The 23,721-nt window shown below is 32.4% G+C and overlaps 1 long non-coding RNA gene across 1 annotated transcript; it reads left to right on the top strand.

Annotated features, from left to right (window-relative positions):
- Positions 1–1,091: 1,091 nt before the first annotated feature.
- On the top strand, positions 1,092–11,308 carry LOC127735110 (uncharacterized). Its single transcript, XR_007998065.1, has 3 exons — positions 1,092–1,194; positions 3,673–3,771; positions 11,204–11,308. It is a non-coding gene; the product is annotated as an uncharacterized LOC127735110 (long non-coding RNA).
- The last annotated feature ends 12,413 nt before the right edge of the window (positions 11,309–23,721 follow it).

The following is a 23,721-nucleotide window of genomic DNA, read 5'->3' as shown; positions in this document are numbered from 1 at the left end:
GGAATACCTGAGATCACCCCCAGTTTTTGGTGGGCTATGTTGCTCAGGTTTTTGTTTTGATGTTGTTAAATTCACTGTATATATGATGTAAAGCACAAATTCAATTCAAATCAATTCAATATTTATTTTTTTTTGTCTAAATTTTAAATGAGCATCCAAAAAGTGGCAAAATAATCAACTTATTGATGGTGGCCGCGTATTGGTAGAAGTAGAAGTATCAACTGTGAGGTTTATAATCCATATGCAGGTGCTGCTGGAATGTTGCTACATAGAAAAGAAAAGTTCACAATTGGAAGCTGAAATCATCTCTTTTATCATAATGTTTTGTTCTTATATCCGATCAAGTACGTTGCTATTGATATGAGTTTTTCATGACAGATATTGGTATCTTTTTCTCAATAACGCGTGAAATTCCGGGGGGTTTCGCGACCTACCAGAAGGTCTCCTGCCCTGGACCAGCTTAGGGGACCTCGAACCCCTCGATGAGATTCGGGCGTACACTTAAAAATGGCCTAGCTACGCCACTGTCTTTTATATATGGGGTGCATGGTTTTGTATCTTGGGACACACATTTTTTTCGATTTTTTTTTAATAACACAGGAACAAATTTATTTAAGCTAGATGTTGAATTCATTATTTCCGTAATTTTCGATGGAAATGCATCCCTTCTGCATTTTTTTTCTCTCCGTCAAGAAATAATTATTCAAAACAAACCCATGCCCTTAAAATGATAAATGGTCGGTTACCCCCATTTTACGCTCGCCTATAGCTTGTCCCTCATGGCTGAAGGAACAATTAACCAATGTCCATAGACCAAAGAAGGTTGTCCCTGGATAAATTGCGATTTCTTAACAACGACAACTGCATAGGACAGGTGAGCTGTGTGCACAGTTCAAGGTCAAATCTAAATTATATTTTTTTACGATGAAAAAAAAGAAGAAAGAAACGATTTAAAAAAATATAAAAAAAATTGTGTGAGCAAAAATGATTGATTTTGTATTTTTTATTATTGGTTAAAATCAATGAATGATATTTAATAAAATTTTTGGTCAAATCTAGCCCCGGGCTGTCCTGTTTCGCGCGCTTTAAACGTCGTCCATATTGTATTTCATGACATACGAGAAAGATGTTATATCTTTTGCCCCTAGATAAAAAGGCTTATGACGAAGATTCAGTGACAAATACATAGTTACAGTGAGTTTATTAAATGAAAGGGAACATTTTACCATTGCAACATCCAATGTTTTGACAACTTTGTTTATTTTTATAAAATTAATGAGGGGGGTAGGAGGGGTCCTGATCCCGAAATCCTGGGCTAAAAAACATGGAATCCCGAGGTCCCTAATTTAAAAAAAAATTATAAATCCCGACATCCCGAAATTCGAAATCCGAAAGGATCAATAGACCCGATCCCGGAGTCCCGTTTAAGATCCTACCCCCCTCTTTAATGTTCATCTTAAAAGTTTAAAGATCAGCTAAAGGTTCTACGGGAGCTGCCATTTGATTTTTATGGGGCTAGGATGAAAAATTTTGTCCTGCATTTTTTTTTAGTTGTAATCTCTGTCCTGCCTATTTACTTTTCACTCTACTGAAAGTAAATAATCTTGCACAAGACGAGATAAAAATTTCAGCTATTCTGCAACTCAAAATGCAGGAAACTTAATTATTTGTTAAGGTGTACAAATTTAAAAGTGAAAATAATTTTAACAAATTCAACATTTACTGAGTTACACGTTGTACCATGCCAACAAACTACATCTGAGAATACTATAACATATGGGGTTGGTCTTTTCACCACCGAACACCCCCGAACACCACCGAACACCCAAAAAGACCTCTAACCCTTAAGAAAAATAGTAATGTTACACAATAAAATCAATTAAATTGCGTAAAATTTAATCCTATGGTCATGTTTTTCATTTTTATGTGCATTAGTGATAATTAATGTTTTAAGTTGAGAATCAAAATAAATTAAAAAAAAAACGCTTCTGGATCCAGCAATATTTTTTTCCGGATTTACATTGTCTGTATTTCCTTGTATATTATCTTATGGTCTTCACTTTTCAATAATTAGAAATAAATTGTTCAAATAAGTTAAAACATTTTATTTAATGTGAAATTATCCCAATAATTATATTTAAAAAACTGTTGAAAGTGTACTGTTCTGACAACAGCCTGCAAGACTGTTCTTTTTGGTTCTCTTGTTATCATTTCTTATTAATTTGTGTATAATATGTATAAACATATTCATTCTTGTTCAGAATTCGTCAAATATATAAATAAAGATGAAAACAATATATTAATGTGTGTTAGATGGTATTTTAATGTGTTCGGCGGTGTGCGGTGGTGTTCGGTGATGAAAAGACCTACCGTAACACATGTGTTATAGTAGTCTCAGACTAAATGTATATATTTTGTACAATTTCTTGATTTTCCTTGTTTTACATCAATATGTGTGCATCTCATTTGAACTCGTACCACATATCTTATATCTATCCAAGAAACAACTTTATATTTGATTAGAATATATGTCAATGGTTATGATAAAGCTTTCTCTAAAATAATTTGGTTGTTTTTTGCCTGCGCATGATGTTTCTTTAAAGGAAATATTGACGGAAAACTGCACAAAGTTAGCAGTTTTCTTTGTTTTCATAAAATGTGACGTCATAACATCAAAAATCTTGTGTATATTAAATTCATTTATATTTCTTGATTTTATGCATTCCCAAACGTGTAAATTTGAATAGTTTTTTTGGGGCAAAACCGGGTCTTAATGCCCCTTCTCCTTTCATGTACATTTTGTTTTGTGTACTAGTGTACTCATCATATTTTCATTCTTCAAGTACAATGTTGGTGCATCTCAAAGCACTTTAAGGGCATTTGCTAGCTTACTGTCCACAGTGTGCTATGACAATAGTGTGGTAACTCTTATATTATTTTAATGTGCCTGTCCCAAGACGGGAGCCTCTTTGGTCCTATGTCCTATCTTAATGTTTCTCTCTCAATTTGGAAAATTGGATTTTTATGGCAGAGCGATCATTTGCATGATTCTTTTTTATATGCCCCCGTCAAAATTTTGACGGGACGTATTATGGTATACAAATGTCGTCTGTCCGTCTGTCTGTCCAGCGTAAACATGTCGCACCGTAACTTGAGAACAACTTATCCAAATTTCATGAAACTTAACACAATTGTTTCTTATGATGGTCAAACGATCTGTATACTTTTTGGTGAAAATAAGATTAAAACTTTTTGAGTTACAGGACTTAATAACTAAAACAGGTGTGTGTTTTTTTTCACATGTCGCGCTGTATCTCAAAAACAATTTATGATCATTGCTTAAAACTTTACTAAATCTTTTGTGAGTAAAGAATATTACTCCAGGATTATTTGATTTTCACAATGAAAAGCGTTATACATGTAATATATATAGTCATCAGTTCGTCTGCTTAAATACAGGCTCAACAAATATATCTCATTACAGAGGGATAATTTTAATCAGCTGTAGGAGGTTAAGGAAATCACTATACAAATATTGTCACCATATATGGGGTTTGGTTCCAACCTTTTACAGAGTGTTGGAAATTAAAGAATTGTCTCCAATTGTATAATAATAGAATAATTTCATTATTTGTGTCAATATTTACTGACTGTTTGAATCATTGTTTTCAGGCTTCCAGTTCAGTGTTTGTAATGAGCCACACTAGACAAAACACTGTGGCAGGCAAGACTAGACAATTTAAGATGATGGAAATGGAAGGTTGTTTCATGGTAAGCATCTTTTGTAATTAATTCACTCATTGTCTCCTAACTTTAAAGCAAAGTCTTCCAGGTTGGTCAGTAATGGGACAACTTGCCAAATAGGGTATATAATACTTTAAATGAGTAACAATCTCTCTATTTACTCAATAATGTATATTATTAAAGTGTTAAATATGAATTTATTTCCACGTCCAATGGAAGGAAGGAGGGTTTTTTGGTTAAATATGTCATTTCTTCTGTCCTCATTTTCATCAGTCTTTGGAATACCAAATTTAATTCTGAAATTTAGACAGTATCAAGCTTCAATTGAGCATGCAATACAGAGATGTGTAAACTATAATTAGGGCCTTCCAATAGGACGAGGGATCCCTTTATTTTTCAATTTGTCCATCTGTGTTAAATATGAATTTATTTCCACGTCCAATGGAAGGAAGGAGGGTTTGTTGGTTAAATATGTCAGTTCATCTGTCCTCATTTTCATCAGTCTTTGGAATACCAAATTTAATTCTGAAATTTAGACAGTATCAAGCTTCAATTTAGCATGCAATACAGATATGTGTAAACTATTATTAGGCCCTTCCAATAGGACGAGGGATCCCTTTATTTTTCAATTTGTCCATCTGTGTTTTTTGTCCACAATTTTCTGTGAACGCACAAACTAAACCAAACAAAATTTTGCACAGTTGATTTGTCTTATCTGTAAATGTGCATTAAAGCCTCTCTTGTGACAAAAGTCATTGAAAGTAAAACATAGGGATTGTTTTTCTGGCGACAATGACAGTTTCGGCTCTGGCGTAAACAATTGTTAAGTTTTCTGCTGAAGTTAGTTTGAAAGGAAATAACTGTGCTAGATTAATGATATTTTGTATGAAGTCGCTTTACTATCAGTACATATATTAGTTTGACGACTAGTTTGAGGCCCTGCCCCTAGGTCCTAGGGGCTTTGAATTAATTAGAAATTTTCAATGTTAAGTTGTTCTGCTTAAGTCAGTTTGATAGAATCTATTTGTGATAAATCAATGATATTTTGTATGAAGTCGCATTTCTATCAGTTCCTATCAATATATATATATATATGTAACTTAAGCAGAAAATCGTAACATTGAAAATTGCTAAATAATTCAAAGTTACAATAAACAACAATATTTTCTATAAAGTTACATAACGGTCTGTCCATCTCTGTGTTTGTCGACCATGATTTCCAGGACCTGCCCACTTGATCTTGGTCTAGTGACTGATTTAATAAGCAATTTTGCTGTCCATCAAATTGTCTTTTTCTGAATTTTATGCTGAAAGGCAAGACATGTCTCTGTGTCAACAGTTAATATAAGCATTAGCATTTCTCTTTTCCATGGAGGTTTATATTTGGCCCTGCACCTTCAGTCATGTTTGCACTAGTACATTGTCGGCACCCCCTTCTCCCCACTAAATTTCAGGTAAAAAAAATATTTGTAAATGTTGGAAAATGTCTAATTAAACTGCGGTAGTTTCACAAATTGTGTGTGGTCGTTTGCGGTATTTTCATGGAAAAACCCATTTTCCATCATCAAAAAGAAGTTGAAACTGCTTGTAAATGATTCATTCTAGTCACTTCACGATTGTTAAAGTCAAAATCACACAAAAAACAATTTAGAAACCTGTGTATGTTTAAACTGGAAGTTTGAATAGCACATGTAAAAGAAAATAAAAACGGTGAGAGTCGAAATCCGTACTTAACAGATATCACTATAATACAACTTTGAAAGTAAAACAGTTCCATGCATGCATATCCTTGTGTAAAACAATGTTTCATATATCTATCACATTAATGTTTGAAGGGTCTTAAGCTAATACAAAACATATTCATCTGTATGAAACACCAAAACTGAACGAATATAGTCCGTTTGACTTCTATAAATCTTCAGAAAATAATTCTTAAAAATTCATTTTTGCAAATAAACAATTTTTTTCTTGATGTATGTTAATGTATGATATATACGAACTCTGACTATGAATATCATAATTTTAGGCCAATAATCAAAAAAGTTACCCATTAGGTCTCTATGTTACTCCTATTTTCTTTATATAAAATACGTGATGGAGTAAGTATGAATAGTATAACAGCTTTCCATTCAAAACAAAAACATAAGACATGTGCTTTAAACCTGTTTCATTGTACCATGTGACTTAACTCATTTAAATATCAAAGGACATTATACATGTCATGAAAGGCTGTTACACTTCCTGAAGATTTATAGTAAACAGATTATTATAACTGATTACGTTTTGTAGTTTACACATTGTAAGCTGGTTTACAGTTGACTTTTTTTACTCTTTTCGTTCCCTTTCATTCAAGCAGATTCCAGTTTATATTAAGCAATGCAGTGAAAAAGCATTTTTTTTAAAAATTTATCAGAATTAATTTGATATTGAATAAAAATAACTTATAAATATAGATAAGGTAAAATTATTAGTTTTAAAAATGATGAGTGCCCTCTACAATATCAAAAACAAACATGGCGGAACATAAGCCACCTCACGAAATCAATTTTTTTTTTATTTCTTGCTTATTGTACTCTATAGTCCGCACCCCTGTCTGGCAGGTTCAATTTTGGAGAATAAAACCGCGGACTATACAAGCCGTTTAACGATAACCATTTTAATTTCAACATTTGCATTAAACTACTGTAAATTCAGAAATTATTGCGAGGTTTTTATTATTGCGAATAATGCGACTATGTGATAATCGCAATAATAAGAACTCGCATTTTGATATCTGATACATATACTTGAATGCAGTTTTTCCTGAAATCGCGATAATAAATCTCGCATTTTTGTCCTTTCTTCAAAAGTCGCAATAATAAATGCACGCAATAATTTCTGAATTTACAGTATCAAAATTACAAAAAGGGTGACATATCTGTGTCAACATGCAGTTTATTTATTAAGTTATTGGCTATGAACTAGCTTTCAGTACATGTAATTAGGATTAATCTCAGATCTGTAGTTTGTGTCTTTAGTGTTTTCATGCTTTGTATCCATCTGATGAGTTCAGCCCTTTCAACATGCGTTGGTTGTCTGTTGTCCGTCATTTACTTTTACAAAAATCTTCTCCTCTGAAACTACTGGGCCAAAGTTACCTTAACTTGGCCACAATCATCATTGGGGTATCTAGTTTTAAAAATGAGTCCAACGACCCAGCCCGCCAACCAAGATGGCCTCCATGACTAAAACTAGAACATTGGGGTAAAATGAACATGTTGGCTTATATCACTGAACCAAAGCATTTATAGCAAATCTGACAGGGTAAAATTGTTCAATAGGTCAATATCTATTTGCCCTGTAATTTTCAGACAAATTCGACAACCCATTGTTGGGTTGCTGCCCCTGAATTGGTAATTTTAAGGAAATTTTGCAGTTTTTAGCTCGGAACAGTGAGCTTTGTCATCACTTGGCGTCAATCGTCATCTGTCGTCGTCCGTCTGGTGTAAACTATTTCAAACATCTTCTCCTCTTAAAATACTGAACCAATTCCAACCAAACTTAAGCTGAATGATGCTTAGGGTATCTAGAATAAAGGTTGTGTTTTATTTACTGTTTCGTCAAATAACATGGCCGCCATGGCTAAAAATAGAACATAGGGGTAAAATGCAGCTTTTGGCTTATATCTCAAAAACCAAAGCATTTAGATCAAATCTGACAGGTTAAAGTGTTAGGTGAAGTTCTATCAGCCCTGAAATTTTCAGTTGAATCTGATAACCCATTGTTGGGTTGCTGCCACTAAATGGGTAATTTTAAGGAAATTTTACAGTTTTTGGTTATTATCTTGAATATTATTAATGATAAAGATAAACTGTGAACAGCAAAAATGTTCAGCAAGGTAAGATCTACAAACAAGTTTAATGATCAAAATTGTCAATTGACTCCTTAAGGAGTTATTGCCCTTTAAGGACAATTTTACACAAATTGTTTATCATGTTTTCTTACTTTAAAGAATCTTCTTCTTTAAAACTACTGAACCAATTCCAACCAAACTTAAGCTGAATGATACTAATGGTGTCTAGAAGAAAGTTTGTGTTTTATTTTCTGTTTCATAAAAAAACATGGTCGCCATGGCTAAAAATAGAATGTAGGGGTAACATGCAATGTTTGGCTTATATCTTAAAAACCAAAGCATTTAGAGCTAATCTGACGTAGGTAAAAATGTTTATTAGGCCAAGCTCTGTCAGCCCTGAAATTTTCAGATGATTCTAACAAACCATTGTTGGATTGCTGCCATTTAATTGGTAATTTTAAGGAAATTTTGCTGATTTTGGTTATTTTCTTGAATATTATTAATGATAAAGATAAACTGTAAACAGCAAAAATATTCAGCAAAGTAAGATCTATAAATAAGTTCATATGACCAAAATTGTCAATTGTCCCCTTAAGGAGTTATTGCCCTTTAAAATCAATTTTTCACAATTTATTTATTTAGTTTAAAATTGAGAATGGAAATGGGGAATGTGTCAAAGAGACAACAGCCCGACCATAAAGCAGACAACAGCTGAAGGCCACCAATAGGTCTTCAATGCAGTGAGAAACTCTCGCACCTGGAGGCGTCCTTCAGCTGGCCCCTAAACAAATATGTATACTAGTTCAGTGATAATGTTTACTTACTTTAAAAAATCTCCTTTGAAACCAAACTTGGGATGAATGAGTTTCAGAGTATCTAGTATAAATTTTGTATTTTATTTTCTTGTACGTCAAGAAACATTGCTACTGTGGCTAAAATGAAACATCTGTGTAAAATGTATTTCCTTGATTTTGAAGAAAATATGACAGATACTTAGAACATTTCAATGGAAGTTTTAAGCCATTCATTAATATATATTGAAAAGCAAAAATAGTCATTGATGAAAGATTACAGATGAGCGATTCAGGCTCTTGAGAGCCTCTTGTTTTGAATTTTTTCATATTTGCCTATTATATTGAAAACTATATAGACAGAGAGAAACTTTAAACTGCAAAAATGATCAGAAGGGTAGTATGAAATAGTCATTTGCCTTCTGATTAGAGTTAATGCCCTTTCATGACGATTTGTACAATTTTTTTTGCATTTTTGTTTTATATCTTATAACTTATAATAGATAAAAAGAAACTTATATAAACAAAAAATGATCAGCAAGACAAGAACTACAATTAAGACGAATGGCGGAAGTTGTCCAAATACTCCTTATTGGAGTGATTGCCCTTTAATGACGAATTTTACCATTTTTTTGGCATTTTGCATTATATGATAAAAATTATAATAGAAAGATAGAAACTTAAATAATCAAAAATGATTAGCAAGACAAGACCTACTAACAAGTCAAATTTTGCTGATATAATTAGTAGACTATAGATCTTTACAGGAGTTGTTGCCCTTAAATTTGGAAAAATTTTTTTACCCTCTTATTTGTTTGGAGCAAAAGCTAAATTAGATAGAGAGAAATTAAACAGACTTCAATGATCAGCAATATAAGATAAAAAAAAACCCAAGATTTTTGTCATTAATTCTACAATGTTGGAGAGTATCCTTTGTTGAATATGCATATAGACCCAAGGTGAGCGACAAAGAGCCTCTAGTTATAGTTTGTTCTTGTTATAAATGCTGTTAAAACACTTATAGCTTGTTCTTAATATAAAAATGTTATGCTGTTAAACCACTGTCCCAATTAAGTTAGTGGGAGGATTGGATGCCAGCAAACATGTTTAACCCCACTACATTTTAATGTGCTTGTCCCAAGTCAGGAGCCTGTAATATAGGGGTGGTTGTTTTTTGCTGTATATCATATTTGTTTTATCATCTATTGTTAAATTTGTACATATAAATCAGGCTGTAAGTTTTCTCATCTGAATTTTTTTGTTTTACATTTGTCATAATGTTGAAGGCTATTTGGTGACCAATAGCTATTATTGTTAACTTCTACGTCTTTTGGTCTCTAGTGGAGAATGGTCTCATTGGCAATATACCACTTCTTCCGATTTTCATATTTATTCTTATTACGCTTGTCTAAAACTGACTTATTCTTGTCTGTGGCTAATGAAGAGTATTTATCAATCAAAACTTTCACATATTTCGTGTTTATGATTAAGCAAATATACTTTTTGAGAGCATTTGATGTCACTATTAGTGTGCAATTTTCCAGGTTATAAAGGGACATAATTCTAGAACAATAAGTGACACAGCTCAAATTCAAAACACTTTTTACGAGTTTTGGTTCTGAGCATTGCACATGAGTTTCTCAAATTTTCTAGCAAAACTTGGCCCAACTGCAGAAATCAGCATAACGTACCTTAGAAATAAAAAAATTACCTGTGTTATTTCCCTTATTGACTTTGGTATATCGAAGGCTCTTCATACCATAGCACAGTTTAAATATCTGTAAGTGTTGAGATCATTTCAAACTTGACATATACTTTTAACTCTGTTTAAATTGATCAATTAAGTTTTTATAAAATGTGTAGTCATTATTAACATGAATAGGCTTAAACATATTGTTTACTTTATATCTATACATTTAAACGAGAAGACCTCATTTTGTGTGTCGCTTCTCTTTCCTTCCCCAATAAATTAATCATCATGCCTCTGTGTCCTATAGGTACCATGCATAGTCGCATTTGTCATCAATTCTTATGATTATTCAGTTTGGGTTATTTTGGGAGAAAAATGAAGAAAAAGGCGTCTGGATATTGTTTTCGTCATCAGACTGACTTTTAAGTCATACCCAAGACTTCCGATTTTAAACTTTAAAAGAGAGGGTAAAAGGTTATGTTCGTGCAACGTGTTTTGTCACTTTTTATTTCACATGCAGCCGTGAAAAAGGTTCGTTATTCACTGTGTTTCTTGAAATCGATAAAAAGATCAGCGTGCAAGAAATTTTTAAATGTTTTCGCTCATCGTGAAATGGCAATTTAATTTCGCGTTCTTCCGTGCAGGTACCCCCTTTACTCCCCTCTTTAAACATAATTTTCATAATTACTCGGGGACAGAATAATTATTTTCGCGCTATTCTGCATGTATACTATGATTATAATCCTATAATATATAGAGACTCTCTATATAATATAGGAGTGAACGCCGTGGAGAAGAACTTGACTTGGAATTGATAGTTCATGAATAGCAAATACACTTTATTTGTATTATATGTCTTTGAAAAAAAGGAAGAGGACTTAAAATAATTGTCCTGTCTCCAAGTACCTATGACTCAGTTTGATACCTTTTCTGAAATTCTCCAGACATAAAATCTTTTACAAAAATTCATCCTATAACAGTTTACATACTTTCAACCAAGCTCTAAATAACCGCGATTTCGCGGGTGTGTTCTCGTGATATTTATAATCAGATGCTTATCCTAAGTTGGATATGGCACCTATTACAATTATATCAGTAGTTTACAAATCTAAAGTTTTCAATAATTGAATTATTTTTATATTGTAGATGATGTTTTTGGTATAGAGCGGAACTATAATGGAGGGGACAGCCGTAGATGAAACTTTTGAGATAGAAGATCTAATGTTGTACTGAGAAGACAGTTATGCTGAGAGTTTTGTGATGTAGAGGTTTGAGATTCTCTAAATTTGACTTAAAGATATTGGTAATGAGATTGGTTAAATTAGACATTTAAAAAAAAGGGATGTTTTTAAGGGCCGATGATCCATTTCCTTTATTTTCTAAATATACATGTTCCCAGAAATGAAGTCTGCAAATGACTTATTGCAGTTTAACTACATCCAGAATCCTGTGAAGAATCAACTTTCTACTTTACCGTTAAAAAGTCCCTAATTATTGAGTTATTTTTCTTTTTAAGTACCCACCAAAATTAAGGTGAAATTATGCTGAAATATCAAAATATTAGAATTTCCCCAAAAAACTCTAGCCTTTATATCACACATCTTTTGTTGGCGCGGCAGTATATTTAATAAAAATGAAAAAAGTAAAAAAAAAAAAAAGTGGTAAACTGAAGAAAAAAATATGATACTGCTGAAAACCTGTGTGATATAGAGGTTTGAGTTTCTCTAAATTTGAGTTCAAAGAAATCGGTTATAAGATTTGTTATATTAAACCTTTATTTTTTAAAGCATGTTTTATAAGGGTGAAGATCTATTTCCTTTATTTTTTAATACACATGCTCCCAGAAATGAAGTTAGCAGTTGACTTATTGCAGTTTTAACTACATGCTGAATTTTAGTTTATGAATCATGGGAAAAATTGACTTTCAACTTTATCTTTTAAAACCCTAATTATTCAGTAGAATCTTTTTAAACAGCCATTGAAATTAAGGTAAACATTTTGATAAAATATGAAATTTTAGAATTTCCAATGAATAAATAGCCTTTATATTACACATCTTTTGTTGGCGCGGCAGTATATTTAAGAAAAATGAAAAAAGTAAAAAAAAAATTATGCAGAAATATCAGAATATTAGAATTTTCCCAAAAAACTCTAGCCTTTATATCACACATCTTTTGTTGGCGCGGCAGTATATTTAAGAAAAATGAAAAAAGTAAAAAAAAAAATGAGGAGAACTGAAGAAAAAAATATGATACTGCTGAAAACCTGTGTGATATAGAGGTTTAAGTTTCTCTTAAATTTGAGTTAAAAGAAATTGGTTATAAGATTTGTTATATTAGACCTTTATTTTTTAAAGTATGTTTTATAAGGATGAAGATCTATTTCTTTTATTTTTTAATACACATGCTCCTAGAAATGAAGTCTGCAGATGACTTATTGCAGTTTTAACTACATGCTGAATTTTAGTTTATGAATTATGGGAAAAATTGACTTTCAACTTTATCTTTAAAAACCCTAATTATTCAGTAGATTCTATTTAAGTAGCCACCAAAATTTAGGTGCAATTATGCTGAAATATCAAAATATTAGAATTTCCCAAAAAAACTCTAGCCTTTATATTACACATCTTTTGTTGGCGCGGCAGTATATTTAAGAAAAATGAAAAAAGTAAAAAAAAAAATGTGGAGAACTGAAGAAAAAAATATACTGCTGAAAACCTGTGTGATAAAGAGGTTTGAGTTTCTCTTAATTTGAGTTCAAAGAAATTGGTTATAAGATTTGTTATATTAGACCTTTATTTTTTAAAGCATGTTTTATAAGGGTGAAGATCTATTTCCTTTATTTTTTAATACACATGCTCCCAGAAATGAAGTCTGCAGATGACTTATTGCAGTTTAACTATATGCTGAATTTTAGTTTATGAATCATGGGAAAAATTGACTTTCAACTTTATCTTTAAAAACCCTAATTATTCAGTAGAATCTTTTTAAACAGCCATTGAAATTAAGGTTAACATTTTGATAAAATATAAAATTTTAGAATTTCCAACGAATAAATAGCCTTTATATCACACATCTTTTGTTGGCGCGGCAGTATATTTAATAAAAATGAAAAAAGTAAAAAAAAAAAAAAGTGGTAAACTGAAGAAAAAAATATGATACTGCTGAAAACCTGTGTGATATAGAGGTTTGAGTTTCTCTAAATTTGAGTTCAAAGAAATCGGTTATAAGATTTGTTATATTAAACCTTTATTTTTTAAAGCATGTTTTATAAGGGTGAAGATCTATTTCCTTTATTTTTTAATACACATGCTCCCAGAAATGAAGTTAGCAGTTGACTTATTGCAGTTTTAACTACATGCTGAATTTTAGTTTATGAATCATGGGAAAAATTGACTTTCAACTTTATCTTTTAAAACCCTAATTATTCAGTAGAATCTTTTTAAACAGCCATTGAAATTAAGGTAAACATTTTGATAAAATATGAAATTTTAGAATTTCCAATGAATACATAGCCTTTATATTACACATCTTTTGTTGGCGCGGCAGTATATTTAAGAAAAATGAAAAAAGTAAAAAAAAAATTATGCAGAAATATCAGAATATTAGAATTTTCCCAAAAAACTCTAGCCTTTATATCACACATCTTTTGTTGGCGCGGCAGTATATTTAAGAAAAATGAAAAAAGTAAAAAAAAAAATGAGGAGAACTGAAGAAAAAAATATGATACTGCTGAAAACCTGTGTGATATAGAGGTTTAAGTTTCTCTTAAATTTGAGTTAAAAGAAATTGGTTATAAGATTTGTTATATTAGACCTTTATTTTTTAAAGTATGTTTTATAAGGATGAAGATCTATTTCTTTTATTTTTTAATACACATGCTCCTAGAAATGAAGTCTGCAGATGACTTATTGCAGTTTTAACTACATGCTGAATTTTAGTTTATGAATTATGGGAAAAATTGACTTTCAACTTTATCTTTAAAAACCCTAATTATTCAGTAGATTCTATTTAAGTAGCCACCAAAATTTAGGTGCAATTATGCTGAAATATCAAAATATTAGAATTTCCCAAAAAAACTCTAGCCTTTATATTACACATCTTTTGTTGGCGCGGCAGTATATTTAAGAAAAATGAAAAAAGTAAAAAAAAAAATGTGGAGAACTGAAGAAAAAAATATACTGCTGAAAACCTGTGTGATAAAGAGGTTTGAGTTTCTCTTAATTTGAGTTCAAAGAAATTGGTTATAAGATTTGTTATATTAGACCTTTATTTTTTAAAGCATGTTTTATAAGGGTGAAGATCTATTTCCTTTATTTTTTAATACACATGCTCCCAGAAATGAAGTCTGCAGATGACTTATTGCAGTTTAACTATATGCTGAATTTTAGTTTATGAATCATGGGAAAAATTGACTTTCAACTTTATCTTTAAAAACCCTAATTATTCAGTAGAATCTTTTTAAACAGCCATTGAAATTAAGGTTAACATTTTGATAAAATATAAAATTTTAGAATTTCCAACGAATAAATAGCCTTTATATTACACATCTTTTGTTGGCGCGGCAGTATATTTAAGAAAAATGAAAAAAAGTTAAAAAAAAAATGTGGAGAACTGAAGAAAAATTATGATACTGCTGAAAACCTGTGTGATATAGAGGTTTGAGTTTCTCTAAATTTGAGTTAAAAGAAATTGGTTATGAGATTTGTTAAATAAGACCTTTATAATATGTTTTATAAGGCTGAAGATCTATTCGTTTCCTTTATTTTTTAATACACATGCTCCCAGAAAGGAAGTCTGCAGATGACTCATTGCAGTTTAACCACACCCTCGTACAGAATTTTAGTTTAGGAATCATGGGAAGAATTGACTTTCAACTTTATCTTTTAAACCCTAATTATAATTTATTTATTCAATAGATTCTTTTTAAACAGCCATTGCAATTAAGGTAAAAATTTTGATAAAATATGAAATTTTAGAATTTCCCATGAATCTAGCCTTTATATTACACATCTTTTGTTGGGACCGCAGTATATTTAAGAAAAACGAAAGAAAAAAAAAAGATATGAGAAAAAAATATGATACTGCTGAAAATTTGTGGGATTTGAGTTTTTATAAAATTTGAATATAAAGATATAAGTATTAAGGATCTTGTACAGTCAAACCTGTTTTAAGCATGTCACTCATGGGAAGTATCAAAAGGGACGGCTCGGGAAAACTGACCTTTAAAAAGAGTTTCTGTGGCTGGGAATGCTACTAGTTTAGTGTTTTAGTTGGAAGATTTATCGTTCGTTCGTTAGTTCGTTCGTGTGAGCAGACAAATATTAAAAGGTGGACTCTTGCACTGTCAATTTGAAGAAGACATTTATTGATTTAAAGGTGTTGATATAATTGGATAAACAAGTCTGTGAAATGCTTCTCAATGGTATTAATTGAAGGGAGTGGAATACAAGGATTCACCAATTTACTTCCTATTGCAAGATCTATGTTGCAAACCGTGAAACGGGTTCCGATTCTCATTTTGATTTTGATACTGAACACATATATTTTTCATCATGATTATAATTGTAATTAAAAACAGTAAAATGATGATTTCGTGCATAAAATAAGGTGACCGCATCGGACAGGTGATCTCTGAAATGAGTTAAATATATAGAGAAAATGCTTGAGAGGGTCACCAAGAGACCGTTAGAGATAGTTGACCTCTTAAACAAGGTGGTGACCTTAAGGCAGGTTTGACTGTATATGATTATTTTTTTCACATCTAGAATTTTTGTAATCAATAAATCATATAAAGAGTGACTTTCAATCAACTTGATCATTAACAACCATTGTTTTAGAAGTTTCTTTTTAAGCATAAGCAGCAACTGTTTTTTTAAAGGAAATACCTACATGCATGAGATGCAAAGAGTGGAATAATCAGCAAGGAGACATGAAATTCATTTTCAGGTATAATTGGATTGCTGCTACATAAGAAAAGTTCACAATCAGAAAATTGAAGTCTCTTTTGTCAAATTATTAGCTCTCAGCTGGTCCTTGCTGATAGTTTCTGGGCGACGGCAAGTTTTGATGCACAGTATTCCGTATCTGTTGTATCCTTCTTCTGGTTCAGTGGGTTAGGTGTGATCAACTTTTGAGTTATATATATATTAAAAGAGATCGCCTACATAATGTGGAATGTGAAATTAAGGGATAATGCTTGATTCTTTTTATCCTTGATAAGTGCCTGTATGAAGTCTGTCTTAAAGGGGGCAGGGTTCCCATAGCAATGTCAACATTTTTAGCTCACCTAGCCCAAAGGGCCAAGTGAGCTTTTCTCATCACTTGGCTTCAGTCGTCTGTTGTCGTTGTCCGTCGTCATATACATTTTTAATTACACTTCTTCTAGAGAACTAGATCCAAGATGGCCACCATCGTGGGACTTAATTTAACATAGGACCCTATGGACAATACATACAAATGTCTTCTTTTAGAGAACCACTGAATGGAATGAAACTAAACATGGCATGAATTTTCCTTATGAGATGCTGACCAAGTGTTGTTACTGTGAAGCCGATCCATCTTCCAAGATGGCTGCCAGCGTGGGACTTAAGTTTAACAAAGGACCCTATGGACAATACATACAAATGTCTTCTTTTAGAGAGGCCACTAAATGGAATGAATGTAACATGGCATGAATGTTCCTTATGAGGTGCTGACCAAGTGTTGTTACTTTGTAGGTGATCAATCATCCAAGATGGCCGCCAGTGGGGGACTTAGTTTAACCTATGGACAATACATACAAATGTCTTCTTTTAGAGAACCACTGAATGGAATGAAACCAAACATGGCATGATTGTTCCTTATGAGGTGCTGACCAAGAGTTGTTTATTTGTAGCCAATCCATCATCCAAGATGGCCGCCAGCATTAGACTTAGTTTAACATAGGACCCTACAGACAATACATACAAATGTCTTCTTTTAGAGAACCACTGAATGAAATGAAACTAAACATGGCATGAATGTTCCTTATGAAGTGCTGACCAAGTGTTGTTACTTTGAAGGAAGCCGATCCATCTTCAAAGATGGCCACCAGCAAGTGACTTCGTTTAACATTGGACCATAATGGACAATACATATACAAATGTCTTCTTTTAGAGAACCACTGAATGTTCCTTATGAGGTGTTGACCAAGTGTTGTTACTTTGAAGCCAATCAGTCATCCAAGATGGCCACCAGAGAGGGACTTATTTTAACATAGGACCCTATGGGAAATACATGCAAATGTCTTCTTTTAGAGAACCACTGAATGGAATGAAACCAAACATGGCATGATTGTTCCTTATGAGGTGCTGACCATGTGTTGTTACTTTGTAGCCGATCCATCATCCAAGATGGCCACCAGCGTGGGACTTAGTTTAACATAGGACCCTATGGACAATACATACAAATGTCTTCTTTTAGAGAACCACTGAATGGAATGAAACTAAACATGGCATGAATGTTCCTTATGAGGTGCTGACTAAGTGTTGTTACTTTGAAGCCGATCCATCTTCCAAGATGACCGCCAGCTTGGGACTTAAGTTTAACAAAGGACCCTATGGACAATACATACAAATGATCTGCTGACCAAGTGTTGATACTTTGAAACCGATCCATCATCCGAGATGGCCACCAGAGAGGGACTTAGTTTAACAAAGGACCCTAAGGACAATACATACAAATGTCTTCTTTTAGAGAACCACTGAATGAAATGAAACTAAACATGGCATGAATGTTCCTTATGAAGTGCTGACCAAGTGTTGTTACTTTGAAGGTAGCCGATCCATCTTCCAAGATGGCTGCCAGCAGGGGACTTCGTTTAACATTGGACCATAATGGACAATACATACAAATGTCTTCTTTTAGAGAACCACTAAATGGAAGGAAACAAACCATGGCATGAATGTTCCTTATGAGGTGTTGACCAAATGTTGTTACTTTGAAGCCTATCAGTCATCCAAGATGGCAGCCAGAGAGGGACTTAGTTTAACATAGGACCCTATGGGAAATACATGCAAATGTCTTCTTTCAGAGAACCACTGAATGGAATGAAACCAAACATGGAATAAATGTTCCTTATGACCTGCTGACCAAGTGTTGATACTTTGAAGCCGATCCATCATCCAAGATGGCTACCAGAGGGGAACTTAGTTTAACAAAGGACCCTACCTATGTGAAATACATACAAAAGTCTTTTTTTGAAGAAACACTGAATGGAATGAAACCAAACATGGCATGAATGTTCCTTATGAGGTGCTGACCAAGTGTTGTTACTTTGTAGCAAATCCATCAACCAAGATGGATGCCAGCAGGGGGACTTAGTTTAACAAAGGACCCTATGGGAAATATATACAAATGTCTTCTTCTAGAAAACCGCTTAGTGGATTGAAACTAAACATGGTATGAATGTTTCTTTAGAGGTGTTGACCAAGTGTTGTTACTTTTAAGCTGATTTGTCATCCAAGATGGCTGCCAGCAGGGGGAGTAAGTTTAACATAGGAACCTATGGGAAATACATACACATGTTTTCTTCTAGAGAACAACTGAATAGAATGAAACCAAACATGGCATGAATGTTCCTAATGAGGTGCTGACTAAGTGTTGTTACTTTGTAGCTGAACCATCCTTCAAGATGGCTGCCAGTAGGGGACTTAGTTTAACATAAGACTCTATGGGAAATAGTCATACCCCAAGATTTTTTATTTAATTACGGGGCCAATATTAAACCAAATTTGGCCTCAATCATCATTAGGGTATCCGTTATGATTTCCAAAACCAAAGTAGAATCAGGTGAGCGACACAGGCTCTTGAGAGCCTCTAGTTTGTTTTAGTTCTTTTTTTAAATTTTTTAATAGTTTTCTTATGCCATTTTTTCCTTTTTTCAGATGAAAAAAATTCTCCCTCTTCAACATTTTCATTATTTAATTAATTATAACCTTTTTCTCATTCTGAATCAGTATTAAGGTCTGCAGTAATGCTTTTAGAAATTTGAATTATTATTTTTATTCCTCTAAATTTCCAGTTTATCTCTTTTGGTTGGCTTTTTAATGATCATGAAAAACTTTGTTTTTGGCTCCACAAAGTTTTGGTGTCTGGCAATCTTAATGAAGGTTATTCCACTAACCAGTTGGCTACACTGAAAATTGTAACATCCATTCATTTAAGTTTATGAAATATTTTAATTTCTTTAAAAAATTATACTTGTCCCTCCATGTCTAGTACTTCATTTAAAAATCTTTTTATTTTTTGAAGTATCAACACTAACCTGGGGGGTTTACTAACATGATACTTCCTAAATAGGTTGTTAGGTATTAGTGGCGTGATAGATGGCGCAAGGGAGAGAGAGATTGATGTATGACATTCTAATAAGGGTTTGGGGTACTAACCAGATGGAGGGATATGGTTGCTTTATATTTATTATGTGTGCACAATAGAATTTATTGGGCTGAGACTATCTGTCGTTAGTAAATAACTTTCAAAAAAAGAAAAAGTGCCATAAATTTAGTCTAACATGATTATTATATTAAACTTCAGATGAATATGTACCTAATACCTAAAATTCAGAATGGGACAGTTAAATAAGGAATCTCTTTGGGGTGATGAAATGTAAAATTCAGACCGAATTTCACGTTTAGAATTTTTTTTTACATTTGTTCTTTGCATTTCGATTGACCATTATTATATTATTCAAATTTCAATTTAATGGGGAACAGATAAATGACCACCTTCCTTTTAAACTCAGTTTATCACCAATTTAATGTCCTATTTTTGTAACACAGTTGACATTTCTATAGGAACCAACTACTGTAAACCAACTTATTTTATGGACATTTTATTTGTGTTGCACTATTCCTATTATATTTCTCAGCTGATTTTTTTTTTTTTGCGTAGCAACATTTCTTTCATATTTCGCAGCTGATATTTTTTTTCGCGTATCGCCATTTCTATCATATTTCTCATAGGAATTTTTCCACGTATATATAAAAAAGAAGATGTGGTATGATTGCCAATGAGACAACTCTCCACAAGAGACTAAATGACACAGAAATTAACAGCTATACATTGTAGGTAACTGTACGGCCCTCAACGATGAGCAAAGCCCCAACCACATAGTCAGTTTTAAAATGCCCAGAAATCACATATGTAAAACAATTCAAACGAAAAAACTAACGACCATATAGACATTTCTATCATAATTTGCAGCTGATATTTTTTTTCGCGTATCACCATTTCTCTTATATTTCAAATAGGATTTTTTCTGCTTACATGTATATATAAAAAAAGAAGATGTGGTATGATTGCCAATGAGACAACTCTCCACAAGAGACTAAATGACACAGAAATTAACAGCTATAGATAACTGTACGGCCCTCAACGATGAGCTAAGCCCAAACCACATAGTCAGCTATAAAAGGCCCAGAAATCACAAATGTAAAACAATTCAAACGAAAAGACTTAACAACCATATAGCTATTTTTAGCATATTTCACATGGATATGTTTCGTGATTATCTAATTTTTCGGGTTATTTCATACAACAGACAGTTCTATTTTGAAATTCTCGTGAATTATATTCGGCTTACTTCTTTTCTTTGAAGTCTATTAAATGAATTGTCCGAAAAATGAGTTGGTTCACAGTATGCTCCTCTTCTAGTCTTGGTCATCCCCCTGTAGCAGTCTCACTAATCCTTTATTCCCCGCCCCAGCTGAGTCAAAGGTAGAGACTTCAAAACTGGTATTGCTATATTCCTTCACTACCCAAAAAAAACTAAAGAGAAAGAGCGAAGACAAGTTGACTTTGAAGAAAAACTAGATCTTTTTCTTAAGGAGTCTTTATCTTATCTAGTAATTGTTCTAAAAATGACTCAGCATATGTATAAAAGGATATGTGGGATAATTAAAGTCAATGAGACAGCATTTACTTACCAACAACAAAATATGGCCGAGACACATAATAACTAGGTAAACATACTGTCTTCAACAATAAAATGCTGTTCTAGAATACAAATATGGAGATGTGATATGATTGCCAATAGACAAACTCTTCATCAAGACCAAATGACAGAGATTGATACAGGGTCTTTAACAATGGAGCAATGACCTAATATTTCATATTCAAATCTCATTTACATATAAACATCAGATGTGGTATGATTGCCATTGGGACAAGTATGCTGCTGGTTTTAGATATCCACCCTATCGTTCATTTTTACATATGAATTAGACTTGATTCAGGGGCTTCTTGGGGAAGACAGAGGAACTTGCATTGTACTTTACTTCACATTTCCCAATTTAAGCATTTCTTTTTTCAAAGTTTGTTGACATTATTGATTTGATCCTTCTGTAATTCCTACATAACTAGTTATAAGGAGCATCCGATACAGGAACTGGCTCATTTCTTGACCTTAGCCTGGGGGTTGTTGGTGAGGTCAGTTGGGAACTATAAAAAATTACAACAAAGGAGACTTCTTTTTTCTGATTGTGAAACTTCTATTACTATGTAGCATGAATCCAGGTATACTTGTATATGTGGATTTTGTATCACCATGTTGATTATTCCACTCTTTGCATGTGCTGTACGACATTTTTCTTTAATAAATGTTTGCTGTTTTTAAAGGATATCACTGAACCAAGGGTTCTTAATGATAAAAGTTGTAAACATAATTACAAGAATGTGTGGTATGATTGCCAATGAGACAACTCTCCACAAGAGACCAAAATGAATAAAGATAACAACAGTATACTGCTGTTCAAAAGTCATAAATCGATTGAGAGAAAAATTAACAAATCTGGGTAACAAACTAATACCGAGGGAAACACATCAACTATAAGAGGAAAACAACAGAAACACTGAAGTGCAACAAAAATAAACGCTAATGGAACATGCATAGAAACGACAAAAATGACATAGCAATTAACAACTATAAGTTGCCGTACACCTTCAATAATAAGCAAAAGCACCAACCCTCCCTTTACTTTTGACATTTGATATTTTTATTATCTAGAGCTCTGTTAAAAAAAAATATGAAAAAAATTTTAAAAAATAGAATACCAAAAAATACACATGAACTATTAATGTTTCAATATGTTTATGAAATTAAAAACATCTGATATTTTGATTATCCAAAGCTCTGTAAAAAAAAAATGTAAAATAAAGATAAAATGATTAATATGAAAACAAAACAGATTTCTAGATAATATACATTAAGGTGGTTTTATAAATGGGCATATTTTAAATTTATGAATAATTATCCGAAAATGTGAAATTTTTCAACAATGAGCATATAGTCGGCTATGAAAGGCCCTGAAAATACACCTATAAAACAATTAAAACGACAAAGCAAAATAATGAACGAAAAACAAACATGATATATAGCATGAACAAATGACAATCGCTGAATTGCAGGTTCCTGACGTGGGACAACCATATACAGAACAAGGGGTTTGGGGTTAAACTAGTTTGAATGTTCCAGTACCCTCCCTCCCCTTACCTGAGACAGTTGTGTAACAGTACAACATAACAAACTATTAAAATCAGTTGAAGATGGCTAATAACTCATCAGATTGATACAAAGCAGAAATTCATCTAACAAATACACAAAACTGACCGGAAGGAGAAGGGTACTTATACATTCTCGCAACAACAACAAAAACACTACCGTGTACAGATCTGATAAGAGTACAAGCTTTAAGTAGTTGCTGACAGTTAGTTCAAAGAAAATAACAACTAATAAAAAAATTATGCATCTAAGACTAAAATATCAATCAGTACACATCCACACCAATGGATTTAGTGTAAAGACATCATTAACAGTTGGAGAAAACCATGACCTTGTTGTGCATGTTCATTTCTTTGTATGATTTAATTATTCATGATTAACCAAAATTCTAGAAATAAAAAATTATTCAAATATTAAATCCTTATAATGGTGTATGATAGATACAAATATAAGTTTGTAAATTATTTAGAAATTAAACAGCATCTAAGACAAAAGTTTGATCTTTTTTTAATTTCTGTATTTTACTGATAAATAGACTCTCTCTATTTTTAAATTCTATATTACACTGACAGCAGCTATAGCAGGCAATACATTAGGTTCCACACAACCCCTTATGAAATTTTTAATCTTTGACATGAAATCAAACCACTAATTCAAATGGTACTATACCATTGCATGTCTTTGTCTGTATTTATGTGTACATCATGTGATATGATCATCTGCAGACTTTTTTTTTATATTTATGTGTACATCATTTGATATGAACATCTGCAGACTTCAGAGGCCATATTCTCAAGATTTAATTTGATGGTGTCTAGTCTAAAATTTATACAAATGTTTTACTTTTTTGGGGAATCAAGGCATTGTTCATTGTTTCTTTTTTACTTTTTATGCGCCCGTTTATGGGACGTATTATGGTATACCGTTGACTATCTGTCTGTCCATCCTTCGTCGACATTAATTCAGAAACACTTTCACCAATTTGCATGAAACTTTGGTGAATTGTTTATATCTATTGACGTGAGCTCTCTTTCGTTTTTTTATAAATTTCGGATTTACCATACCGAGTTTTGGGGTTTTATTCATTAAAACAGGGGGGATTTTCCAGCTTTTTGGACAATAACTCAAAAACAATTTCACCAATT

This window comes from Mytilus californianus, unplaced genomic scaffold, assembly GCF_021869535.1.
Source record: "Mytilus californianus isolate M0D057914Y unplaced genomic scaffold, xbMytCali1.0.p SCAF_3, whole genome shotgun sequence".
NCBI classification, from domain to species: Eukaryota; Metazoa; Mollusca; class Bivalvia; order Mytilida; family Mytilidae; genus Mytilus; species Mytilus californianus.
Note: the sequence above shows the minus strand (reverse complement) of the source record. Positions and strands in the feature narration are given on the sequence as shown.